General features: G+C 39.5%; 1 protein-coding gene across 1 annotated transcript in view; it reads right to left on the bottom strand.

The window, feature by feature from the left end:
- The window catches only part of ARMC2 (armadillo repeat containing 2), an 87,002-nt gene that overhangs the window by 12,120 nt on the left and 61,470 nt on the right, over nt 1-13,412 (bottom strand). The window lies entirely within an intron of this gene.

The following is a 13,412-nucleotide window of genomic DNA, read 5'->3' as shown; positions in this document are numbered from 1 at the left end:
GACTTAATTAATAGTAAAATGGAACATGTCTGGCTTTGACTAACTTGTACAGGATTTGATTCCCAAGATTGGTACAAACTGACAGACGATTAAAAAGCATTTGGCAGCAGTGAAAGAATACAAACTGATTGATGCTATTAGCAAAGTCTATTAACTTCCGTTCCTCCATCTGAAATTCTGGTTGGCCTTTTTTTTTTTCTCCCTATCCCAGAAAACAGAGATATCGTTTTAATAATACTATATTATATAAATCTAAGTTTTGACATTAACAGGTTTCTGGAGCATCCAAATCTTTTCCTGAAAGATCATCCTGTGTTAAAGCATTGCGTTTCTAAAAATCAGGCAATAAAGGCAATAGCAGGGTTTCTCAGCCTGGACACGACTGACATTGGGGGCTGGATAATTCTTTGCTGTGGGTCATGGCCCTGCGTTTAGCAGCATTCCTGGCCTCTGCTGCTAGATGCCAGTAGCATTTCCCCAGATGCCACAACCAACAATGTTCCCAGGGAGCAGAACTGCCCCCAGTTGAAATCTACCGTGTTATATCTGTATACCACTATAAAGCAGTACTGTACTTGTCTTTTCTTGACCAGAGTAGTGATTATACGGGTGACACCTTTATAACTATTTGCTAAATGGTACATATGTGTAGCATGCACTTTCCTGTATATAAGATATATTTCACAATAAAGAAATGTTTCTAACAACCCCAAGCTGAGAACATTTTACAACTAAACCAGAAACAAAAGCAATGATTAATTTGACAACAACAGACGTATGAGTATGGTCGGTCATATATACGGTGGTGAGGGAGGTCCTGGGAGGAGGAGACTTTAAAGGAAAGCTTACTGAGGGGCCGCAACTGGCCTGGGTGCTAACACTTACTGTGCCAGGTGCTGTGCTATTTTACAGAGAAGGAACAAGCTTGGAGAAGTGCTGGGTCACATAGCTAGTGAAGATGGAGTCAGGATTCGAACCCAGGATAATCTAGACCTGGAGTCCTTTCTACATCCTTGCCCTGCTTCCCACATGGCTGTCAGTTAATAATGTCCTTTGCCTTACCTACTTTCAGAACAGTTACGGAATTATCTCCTTTAAACATGTAAATGTGTCACTGGGAGATTCCGATTAACCTTTTTTTTTTATTTTTTTAATCAGATTAGTAGTTATTAGCAGCCTTAAGGAATGAGGACAGAAGGCAGAGACCTGGGCTTGTTTTTATGGGGAGCCAGGTCCAAGTGGGACCTGGGAGGTTGGGGGCAGCACAGAGAATGTGTGTGGCAGAGACAGAGGAAGATTTAGGACAAAGGACAAGACTTTTGGATTTGTCCAGGGTCACTCTGCCAATACCAACTTGTTTCTGCTTGTTCTTGAAGAAGAAGTTTGCCTGGGCCCTGGTCGGGAAGAAGTGAGGCTGCTGCTTGTGCAGCTGGGAACCATTGCCCAACATTAGGAAAGGACGAAGTCTAACACTATGGCAAGAAACTGGAGCTAGACCAGGAGAGAGGTCACCGGGGAAAACCTCAGCTCAGCGTGCCACCAATACGACAGTTATCCGGTCAGGAGAACCCACTCTGGAGGCTTTGAATATGTAATGAGGAAAGAGTGAAGATAGGGAGTATATAAAATGGAGTCATTTTAACCAAGCTGCTAAAATTATTAACATTACAAAGGGTGAGACATGAGGAAAGACTCTGTTCTTATTTTAACCAGCCTGGGAACACAAACGTTTTTGAATTTCCAGTCCTGTGTCAATGCCTGGATATATATCTAGACCTCCAGATAACCCTCTGATTGTCCCCTGAAGGATTCACGTACCTAGGCCACATCTACCTGACATCCATCCTCTAGACTGATAGCCACCTGACTGACAACCATCCCGGACAAATCCTAGGGCGAAGAATGCATTTTTTTACTATAAAACTCTTCTTTATTTTTTGGAACACTTCTGGGTTTTTGCCTAGCTGTTTTCCCCATTTGCAAAATCCAAGACCCTTGAATAAATCTTTATCATTTATTTCTAGCCCAAACCTCCGGGCTCTTTTTTGAGTTTGTTCAACAACATACATAGCAAGTTTGCGACAAGGTTCTCTGAAGGGCTTCTATCGAATCTATTTGAGAAGACAAGACTATGGAAACGAGAAGCTGGACACCAAAGGGGATTATGACTCCCAGCTTAAGAGTCAGGCGGTCCGGGTTCTTGTATGTCTCTTTACTTAGCCTCTCTGTACCTCCATTAACTCACTGGGAAAATAATGTATTTTGAGATTAACTGAGACAAAACATATAAAACACAAATAGTAGTGAGTAATGATTCAGGTATTGTTCTGAACCCTTTTCGTGTACCATCAATATACTGTTAGTAGCATGAAACAATGAGGGACAGACCCAATGGTCTTAGAAGAATTTAGATAAGAGGATGCTCAGTTGGCGGTTAGCAAAGTTTACAGATGAATTTGAATTCAACTTTGAAAAATGCAGATATGTGGCGGGGATGGCAGAAGGGTTGGCAAGGGGAAAGGATTGGGCCTTGAGAAAGAGTACCCAGGACAGTCCCCTTCCTGGTGCCTGGAGTCACCTTGTCTGTTCACCAGACAGTTCCTTACAGAAGCTAAAGCCTGTGGGTCTTAAATCTAAGACAAGTACACACCATTTCATTATAATACTCGCATTTCACTTCAGGTAAAACCAAATGGTTACTTCAGGTAACTCGAGACAGCTCAGACTCCTCCCTGGACTCTGGAAGGAAAGCCTCTGCCCTGACCACACCCAACAGAGGAGCCGCTGGTTTTCCAGCCAGCATAGGGGTGATTTCTAAGAATTAGGTTCCTTGAAGGAAAATTCTATTTTATATTTGCTGAGCCAAGCAATAGGAGCTTTTTGCATAAATTTTGATATGTGATTTCTGTTTAAAGACACTAAGTTCTACCTCTGAAAAATTATAATAATAACAGTAGTAGTAGTAGTAGCAGCAGTAACTAACACATGGTACTTAACACATAGTACCAGGCACTATTCCAAGCACTGAGATATACAAATTAACTAATTCGCTAAAAGTGATAACTTCCAGTTCCTTCATCTGAACAAAGCTGTTCCCAGTCTCTACAATCTGCAGAGCAACTTCCCTCATGCATTTGACAGCAGTTATGTCAGACATCTCTGGACCTCACACTGTTTCCTGGAACTGTTCTCTTCTCCCATTTCCAAAAGCGTACTAAGTGAGATGGGAAAGACATACGTGATTTTAAATGGCTCTTTAAAGAATTTAATAAATAGTTGTATTCTGCTCACTAAATCATTACTAGCACTAATCAGTTTACCTCCTAAAATGTCACTGCCGTCTTCTGAAGGATGCTGGACTATTTTTAATCTCCACTCTCTCTCTTCCTAGGCCCTGTTGCTTCACCTCCACCTCCCTGTTTGTTTTTTCTGGTAGTCTAATCCAGTGGGCATCTCTGGCCCTGAACCACCTCTACCTCTCATTGTTGTTTGTCAAGAGTATTTAGATCGTGGCTGTCTGTATAAAAGCAGGTTTCCTTAGAGATCAACATTCTTCAAAATTCAAGTGACCTTTACCCACTGTTACATGTGGTCTAATCCGAGAAGACCAAGTGTTACTTTCCCTTCTTTGAAAAATTCCCTCAGGCCCCTTCCACTTCTAAAATTGTTTGAATCCAACATGTCTGTGGGTCCTAACATGGCATAGATGAATAATACGTTTGAGGTGGAAAGAAGAAACTAGGCTTCAGGCGGGAACAGTTAATACTGCTATTATACCATTTTCCTTGCTTTCAGAGAGAAAAAGGAGGGGGTGGTTCCTGGCAGCAACGGTGCCAACTGAAGGATGGCATGTGAGAGCCACAAATGGGGACAGCAGATTGCGTCGTTGAAGCAATAAACTTCCAGCAACTGCTACGCTCACTGTTTCTATCTTCTTTCTCAGAGTTGGCTAAGGCATTTTTTTTTTCTCTTTTTCTCCCCCGCCCCCCACCACCCCACCCCACCATTTCTCAAATATATTCTCCACGAATCCAGGGAGCATGGAAAAAAGGCCAAAATAGAAGCAGTCTCACAGGAGGTTGGCAGAAGTGGTGTTTCCTTATTCCCAAGCCAGCACTTGTCTTGACTCATCTGGAATTCTGAAAGAGGAGGCTGAACAAGAGGGCTTTGCATGGTCCTTTAGCTCACCACGGGCGGCCTCTGTACCGTGCAGAGGACTGCATGCACTGGGACAGTATTATGGAGAGGTTATTTATTGTTTCACAGCCACAGTTCATCTCGAGTCTACAAAATATCACTTAATAAAAATCCTATAAAGATTTGAAAAATTGGAGAAAGGCCAAAATCATTAATTTGTAGGGACCACCAATTCCACAGCAGAAAACTCATCAATATACCATTCACCTTTGAGGTACAGATTCTCTCCTTAGACAATATCTGAGAACTACCTATGTATTAACACTCCACTTTTATAGCATTTTTATTAAATTTAACACAGAGTTGCATATTCCTACCATAGCTATGTAGTTTTGAAATAGCAGAAGATGAATCAAGAGAGATAATATATATTTTTTAAAAAAGAAGGGAGTCTAGTATAACCAGTTCATATTGACTTTCTAATTTTGCTTAAAATGGAATCAGCCTAGCAACAGCCACGGCCAACCAGAGCTCAGGCAGGTACACTCACTATAAGAAGCCTGACCTCAGCCATGTGTTCCAGTCAGAGCCTGTGGGATATTCTCTTTAGTTCCACATATGTTGCATCCTAATGAGTAACTACTTTACTCAGTCTGAATGGGCTGCACATGATTGTAAATAAAATTAACTGGAGCAAAACAGGGAGCAGGACACTATGAGCAGAATGGTCTGCGTGAAGTTGCAGTGGTGGTGGCAGTGGCTGTCGAATGCCCCTCCCCACATGAGGGAGACTGGCCTCAAGTCAAGGAAGGAAATTGCCCCCTACGCAAAGATAGGGAACCCAAGGATTTAAGAGGCTCACTGACCCCAAAGGCCAACACTGGTAAAGAAAAGAGGCAGGGCTTGGGTGGATTCCAAAGCCACCATCCACCCATCTTTTCAAATTCCCAATGACCCTAGCCTTCTTAATCTGCCAGACTCAGCCTTAGAGGCATCTTTGATTCCTCCTTATCTCACCCCTATCACCATCCAGTCAACAGGTTTCCTCCACTGTCATCTCGAAATCTCCTCCAACTCCCCCCCTTCACATGCCCACTCTGGTTAACTTGTTGGGAGACTCTTGTTAGAGATCCTTGACGGGTTCCTCCCTGCATGTTCAAGGTTAACACCACTTCTTGAAGCACAGTTCTGGCATCATTTCCTTGCTGAAAAACATTCACTGCCTATTAAATATCAAAGCCAGCATCTAGTGCACCATCTGGCCCCATGTGACCCCTTCTGAATCACTTCACGCAACTCCCTGCCCACGGCCAGCCACAGTGAACACATTCCTTCCCGACTTCCGCACCCTTCCTACTGCACCTTAAAATGATTGATGTTGACCATGGAGAAGGATCCACCTCAAGCTGTCACAGAATAAACCATGTTCCGCAGACTTCACTTAGCAGCGGGCTACTTTTAAGTAAAGGAAAACATTTTAGAAAAATTTTCAAGAATGGGTTGAAATTGAAGGGGTTGTAAATTTGCTTAAAATTGGAACCTCTTTACCAGAGAATTAATCCACATGCCCTTTTTAAAACTTGGTTAGAAACTACTCGTGCAATCTGGATCTGAGAGCTGAGTCAGGATTTGAAATTTGCAATGTGTAGCCGACTTCCCACCCTCAATCAAAACCCCAATATGAATTGAGTTTACAGGTGGCTAGAAGACCAGACAAATTTTACCATTCTGGAAGACAGACTGCATTACTGCAAAAATGCTAATTAACTCTGGGGTGTTGAAAGTTGCTCAACAGTTTGCATAAGTGCTGAACCGCACACAATGGAAGAATACAAAATGTTACACAAAATCCAGAATCTAGTAGAAAATCACTTAAAAACCAGAAGAGATTATACTTGACGCCTCCATCCATCTATCCGTTCCATCAGCAATCATTTACTGAGCATCCGCTGTGTGCTTCTGAATGTGGCTATTGCTCAAAGCAGCAGGGCGATGCTAGGATTTCACTGTGCTCCGTTCTCTCTTAAGTCAGCAGACATAAATCAGGCATTTGAGTTCTGTGCTGAGTGGGGGAAGAGCCAGTTCTACAAGGGCAAAGCAGCAGGAGCTGGAAAGAATGAACAAGCTGAGGGCTTATTGTGTCGCCTGCCTGCCCGGTCAGGGGTGCAGACCAAGGCCAGGGTCGAAAAAAGGAGCAAGCTCAGCCAAACGCTTTCGGCACCCACTGGGAATGTGCCTGTAGAGGGGCTGGGAAGAGAGCCACAGGACGTGCTCCTGCCAGGCAGGAGGCAGAGAAGGAGCAGGGAGCCAAGTTGCCACATCAAGGTGCCAGGGTAAGGAGTGGGTGGGCCTCCCTAACCAACCCTCATTGGCCCCAAAGAGGGTGGAGGGGACAGAGAGGTCATGTTATCTCTGGACTGCTGCACGGCTGTGGTTACTTTAAAGATGAACGGTTAGAAAATGGCAGATGTTTGTGTGCTTTCAGCCCACACTGTCCAGACATTCCAGGTCGCATTTTCAACACCACGATGCCTAAGCACTTCAAATGAGACAGTGCTCACATGGCTGGAGACAGCTGCTTACCCTCAAAGAAGTCTGAATGGAATGAGGGAGGCATGACTTTCAAAGCAGCACAAGCAAGGACATGTCTGGTGATTCCCACACAGTGTTTACAAAGGTTCTGATGGTTGTTCTGCATTTGAAAGTTCTGTCTCAAACGCCCCCTTCCCAAGAAAAACAAAACAAACAAACAAACAAACAAACGACCATTTCTAAAAGTAGAGAGGCTTAGACAGACAGTTATTCAATGGACACAAGTGATGGGAATGCAGATAAAGGTTATTCTTTTTGGACCGTGACCATGGCAAAAATATTGCCAGTCTTAAAATTGAGGCCGGTAGATATTTGCAAAAGAAATGGGAGAAACCCCTTCATGTTCTTTCAAAAAAATAAACCCAAATGTATTTTGCTGAGATGCTACATACAGCAACGCTGACGTCAGAGGCACCTCCTGAGGCAGCTCTGCTTTGGCAAGGCTGCTATCCACCGTGCTCATTCCTTTGTTACTCAGCCCATCTGTCTGCACATTTGGTTTGAACCAAATGCAGTTTACACCATAAAGCATATAATCCGTGCATATTTCTTAAATGAGATTTGTTGTTTAATTGAATTTTGGTTCACATTTTTAATAGATATCTTACCTAATGCTAAAGTTTAGCATTCAAACTGCATTAAGCCAACTAACATGTTATGTTTTCGTCTCAGTTTTTGTGTATGGGAACTGGAGTTATTAGTTGTACTGTGGATCTTGGACAAATTAATCTCATAGACACAAGCCAAAGACGTTTCCCTTATTCTCCCTGAGGGAGTCCTTCGTTGGAGCTGGGAGAAGTGTATTCCTGTTTTCTGAGACTGTTGATGAACCAGAGACCCCTGGCTTATCCCATGACCGTCCTGTACAGACAGGCCCAAATCACTGAAGGGCTGTGTGCAAAGAGGGATGGTGCAAATCTGACCACGTTTTATTTTAAATGAACAAACCTCCCTCAAATTTATCTGTTGCAAACTTAGAAAGTTTAGATATGGGTACTGAACTTTCTCAAAGCAGGACATCTGCAGGAATATTTGGTGATTATTTTAACAATAAAATTGGGTGATTGTTTCACGAACAAATCAACAACTCATGGCTGACCTGGCCAACTGACATTAATGAGTTCTCCCTTTGACAGACAGCTCAAAGGGTCCCGCAGAAGGCCCTGTGCACATCTCTCCCAAGTTGCCCACTCTGACAAGGGCCCGAAGCCTCATCATTTTGACAGCTATCAACATATTATCAATGCTATAGGTGTGCTTGGTCTCAGGACAACTTGTTTTGACACAAGTCTGGCAGAGAAAATTCATGGAAGAGTCTAGGGCATCATCCCATTTTCTCTAGCTAAGAAAGCATGCCTCAGCCTCTGGTGCAAAAGGCAAAAGGCATTTGGTTGTCACCACTTACTGGAGAGACACACCAATTGGCCTAGCTTGCCAGTTTGGTTCCTGCTTTGTAAGTGAGATTCACTTTCAGCCACGCACCTATAGAGAGAGACTGACCCTGTGTGGCTGATTTGATTAATCACTTAAAAAAATCTCTTGAGGTTTTGTAGAAAACACTCTGCTTTCAATGTTGGAGAAAAAATGTTGCAAGGAACCACCTTACTAATTTATACCCTAGGTTCCCAAGCCTGCTGTTCATTTGAATCACTTGTGGAACCTCTTAAAAATAGGTTCTTGGGCTCCATCCCAGACCTGAATGGAACCTCCCAGGGTGGGGCCTGAGAACCTGTATTTTTAAAACTCCCCAGGTAATCTTGATGATAAGCCAAGTTTAGGAGCCACTGATCTAAATCAAGAAAGAATTAGCAATTTCACCATCTTACTACCTACTGTTTTTATAATATCGCCTTTTAAGAATAACCTAAATCCATGTTTCTTGTAAATAATTCTCACGACACAGATGCATAGAAAATAAAAGTGAAAAACTCATGCCCGACCTCTTATTATCAGCTGACTTGATATAGACCAATTTTAAAAAGACCTGTTCTTACATGCTGAAGTCAGACTTTACCTTGACAAGAGATGAATATGCATAATGTCAAAAACTGGGAAAATTTTTTGCTTTTGTCATTCTTTCATATAATTTCTTTTCCTTTCTTTTCCCCTTTAATAGGAAACAACAGCAGATGGAGGAGGAAATATTCTGCTTCTCCCAGAAGCCATCAGCCCTGTTGCTTACCTGTTTCTGAGCACTACTTCCCCCTTGGTAGACTAGGGAAACAGCTGCCCACAGTTTCCTGCACAGCTCCTCACCTGGTTGATAAGATCGCTTAAAGAGGTGTGTAAAATTCTTTCTTTTTTTTTTTTTTTTTTTTTAAGATTTTTGTTTCTATGTTCCGTGAAAATAGAGTTAGCCATAAACATGATTTAATTGAAAAATAAAATCTCTGCTGATTCTAAATGTAGTCCTCAGGCTTTTGAGACAGAGGCAACTTGTTTAATCTCTCAGAACAAAGCCGCCTTCCGACAGTTTAATTACTTGGTGATAGCTGTGTGTAGTAAGAGATGATGTTTGAAGCCTCCAGAGTCTATGTCTACAACCCAGGTTAGTCTTGCAGAAATGTTTCCTGGAGCTGAAACAGATACAGTTATAGAAAGGGATCATTCTATTTAAAACATTGCTGGATAGATGATGCATGTTCCAAAGGTCAGTTCAACACCACAACTGTCCAAAATAATCTCAGTAGCAAAGGTTTTAGCCACTGCAGATTAATATACTCACATAAAAACATGGTGTGGAATTTCTGGAAATTACTTTTATTTCTAGGAAAGGAGGAAAAACAAATCGTATTCAACTGGCCACCTAGGCCAAGAGGAACGTGAACCTAAGATGCCGTGCTGGTCCAAAGTAATTTAAACTCCATCGCTTCTGTTTTACTATTGTGCATGGCAACTCACCAACGTGAAAGATGTGGGGAAAAATTCTTATCATTTCCTCCTTCAAACTGGGAAGAAAGTAAATATTTATATAAGAAGTACAAGAGTACTTATAGAAGTACTAGAGAAAAAAATATTTTATAATACTTTACAGATTCCAAAACATTTCACATACTCAAAATTCATTCTTTCGACACTTATCATGAGCATACTATGTCAAGTATCATCTCAGGTTTATCAAGACAGGGCTTGTGTCCTTTCAAAACTCCTAGTCGTGGGTGAGGCAGCTACACAAATGATAGCCATTTGGAGATCACAAAAGAAATATTTACAAAGACCTATGGGAGCTTTGGGTTAGTGATTTTAGGAAGTAGTTGGGACACCTAACTACTTCCTTGTAGCCTGAACAATTTCCCTGCTCTCCTAAAATAGTTTGGTTTTGAGGAAAGTATAAATTATGTATCTGTTTCTCTTACTAAAAAAAAAAAGTCAAAGATGGTTCAAAATGGTAAAATTTCATTCTTTAATACAACAAAAAGACAGTAGAGAGTCAAAGTATGATTTTAATAAAGTTAACGACATGTTCTTATACAAATAAAAAATTAACACATTTATAAATTATTTTGTCTCATTAATGAGGGATCCAATAAAATGGTAAACTAGGTGTTTACAGCATTAAAAAGAAGGTTGGAATAAGATTACTAGGTTAGATACACACTTGGCTAACAGCCTACAGGTTAGTAAAACCATGACTTTTGAGGATATCTTGTCCACCAGAGAGAAATCTATGAATTATTTTGTAACTTTATAGTGTCTGAGTTCTAATCAAATGGTAAATAGCAAGTTTAAACACAGACACATTCTCAAGAATGAAACCCTGCCTGTTAAACAATGCCCCAGCATGACTTTGTCAGGACATGTAGCCTCTTACCCCACACCTTATTTCTAAATTTTGGATAATTTTTCTTAATAATAGTGAAGTGGTTAAGATCACAGACATACTGCCTGAGTTCTTAGCTCTGGGTGTACTAGCTGGGTGTACTAATTATGTTAAAGTCTTTAAAATTATGCACTGATGAGGGAAGAAGTGACTAGTCTTGGAAGGCTTCACAGAGAAGGGGACATGAGAGGTGCATCTTGAAATATAAATTGGCTCTTGAAGATGAGAAGTGACAAGAGAAATTTCATCAAAGAGCCCGTTAGGCCCTTCTCACTAAGGGCCTATTCATGTTCAATTTTATTTTGGACTTTTTGGGTCTCACTTTTAATAAGTTTAGTTATGAGGTTCCCCGGCCAATTGCATGCAAGTATGCAATTGCAAAAGGTAGGTAATCATACCTAAAATCAGAGGTAACCATTAGAAAGGGAAGAGAGAAATCTAAAAAAGAAGACACAGACATTTAAAGAACCTCATCAATAGACTCATGTTCCTAGTATGAACAAAAAGCCTCTAGAGCAGTAATTAATGCTTATAATAGTGACTTCTGGCATCAAAAAGAGGCTAAATTATTTTTAATATCTTCTAAGAGAGCAAGAAATTATGTAATATATGTGAATATGATTTTCACCACCATGATTAAAATAAGTTTGGTTATTAAGGGGATTAATTAAGCACTTCCTTAACGGTTCTGAATAAACGACATGTTACTATACGTAGTTTGCAAGGTGCTCTTTATCCTATTTTGGACCAAAATAATTTTAATAGAAACATAAAATTATAATATAAATCGATAGAGAAAAATATGGCTTTTAAACAACAATTTTGCTTGGCAGGTAACTATTGGTCTGAAGTGAAAAGAAGTTCAATAACAAGTTTGATAAAATTTTATGCCAATGAACTTTAAGACTTTTAGTCCCTGGAACCAGAAGAAGCATACCCTTAATCATACTGTTATCTCAAGTGTCTCATATTGGCAAGATACCAGAATTTTTGTCTGTTTATTAAACATGGCCATCCCCTAAGCTACAATCAGAGGAATAGCAATGCCATAAAACTATAGGGCTATTTGTCAGTACTCAGCTGATGGGTTTTCTTCCTTTTTAACAAAATTACAGGTTATGACAACTTAAAATCAAACTATTAAAAAGAAGTGCTTTCTTTCATACACACTTGAAAATTCTAGTGCAAGGTAAAGAGGTCTTTTCTCCAGTTCCAGATATCTAAGTCATTCATGATCAAAACAGCAAAGCAAATAATAATAATAATAATAATAATAATGAGGGTAAAATAAAATTACAACAAAAATCCAGAGTGCAAATCCATAAAATAAAATTACAAAATAAAACCCACAACTAAATCTTTTTATAAGTTTAATCTAAAAAAATTCTTTTAATGCTATAGTAAACTTTTCCACCATTTTAAGTTTTTCCTTAAAATAGAAAACCAAGAATAGGTGTGCCTAAGCTTTTCATAGGGTTAATTCACTTGTCTAAAGATTACAGTTCTGACAATATATTGTACCAAAATCTAAACTAATAAATGCTAACGCTTAATGGACACTTACATTAACAGCAGATTGTGAATACTTTAAGGTAGATTAATCAAATTTATTCTTTGACATGGAAAATTCTGTACCTTGAAATCATTCTAAGTGTGTAATTTAGAGAAAATACAAAATGCATAGGGGAAAGCATTTGCAATCCAAACAGAATCAAAAACTTAACTGCAAACTTATAAATCAATTTTTAACAATTAAATAAAAACTTAACGCAATGTTTTATCATCTTTAAAATGTAATAATGGTATAATAAGAACATAGAATTTTCTCTGTCATCTATATAACCAAAAAGAAACCAGTAACCTTTTAATAAATATCTAATAGTGTAAAATTTGATAAATTTAGTCATTCTCAGCAGGAGTACTTGGCTGGGTAAAAATAAGTTCAGTGCTATTTGTGGCAAATAGGGATTATGTTTTGAAGTGGTTTTGATGTGACTAATATAATAATAACAATCACAATATTCTTAGTATACACATAAATTATTTAATTGAAAACTTATGAAACATGTGATTTTGAAAATGTGCCATATTTAAATGTGTATATATATATATAAATATATATATATATATATATATATATATATATATATATATATAGTCCTCATGTATAAAATGTTTCCACTTAAGAGCTGATGTCACTTTAATCATTTATAAAAGTGAATAAAAGTAGACTGCATTTAACAACTATTCAAAAACTTATAATAAAAATTTATATTTGTGCTATTATAGTTTTATTAAGGGGAAGTCATTTGTGAGTTTTTTTTTTTAACAATTATATACATTTTAACCCAATCCATTAAAACAAAATTATTTCTTTCAAATACTTACCCAGAAATTTTGTCTTCTAAATACGAGGTCAAAGAATTAGAGAATTTCAGGGGTAGATGAATCTTCAGAATAGACCCAGTGTATGCAGTATCCCAAACTTCAGTTTGTATCAGAAGTCCCTGTGGTTTTGTTGAAGTACAGATGGCCAGGCACCTCCCAATCCATCTGGCTGATTAGGCCTGAGGTGGGGTCTGTAAATAACCAGCGCACCTCATCCCACCCCAAGGTGACTCTCATGCAGGGGTCTACAGACCACTGGGAAGAATAACACTGTGGTCGTCCACTCGCTCCCTCTCTAAAGCAGTAATCCTCCTATCACAACCACATCCTATTGAGGCCTGTTCTGTCTCAAACTACTCCTTCCCCAACGCCTGCAGGTAACTCTTTGCCTCCTAGAGCAGCTTGTTACAAGTCTAATGGAAGATTCTAATAGAAACCTTTACATTCAAAACAAAGTCATTCAGCATGGGCTTAC

Source organism: Pteropus medius, unplaced genomic scaffold, assembly GCF_902729225.1.
Source record: "Pteropus medius unplaced genomic scaffold, Ma_sr-lr_union100, whole genome shotgun sequence".
Lineage (NCBI taxonomy): Eukaryota > Metazoa > Chordata > Mammalia > Chiroptera > Pteropodidae > Pteropus > Pteropus medius.
This window is presented reverse-complemented; position numbering and strand designations above follow the sequence as displayed.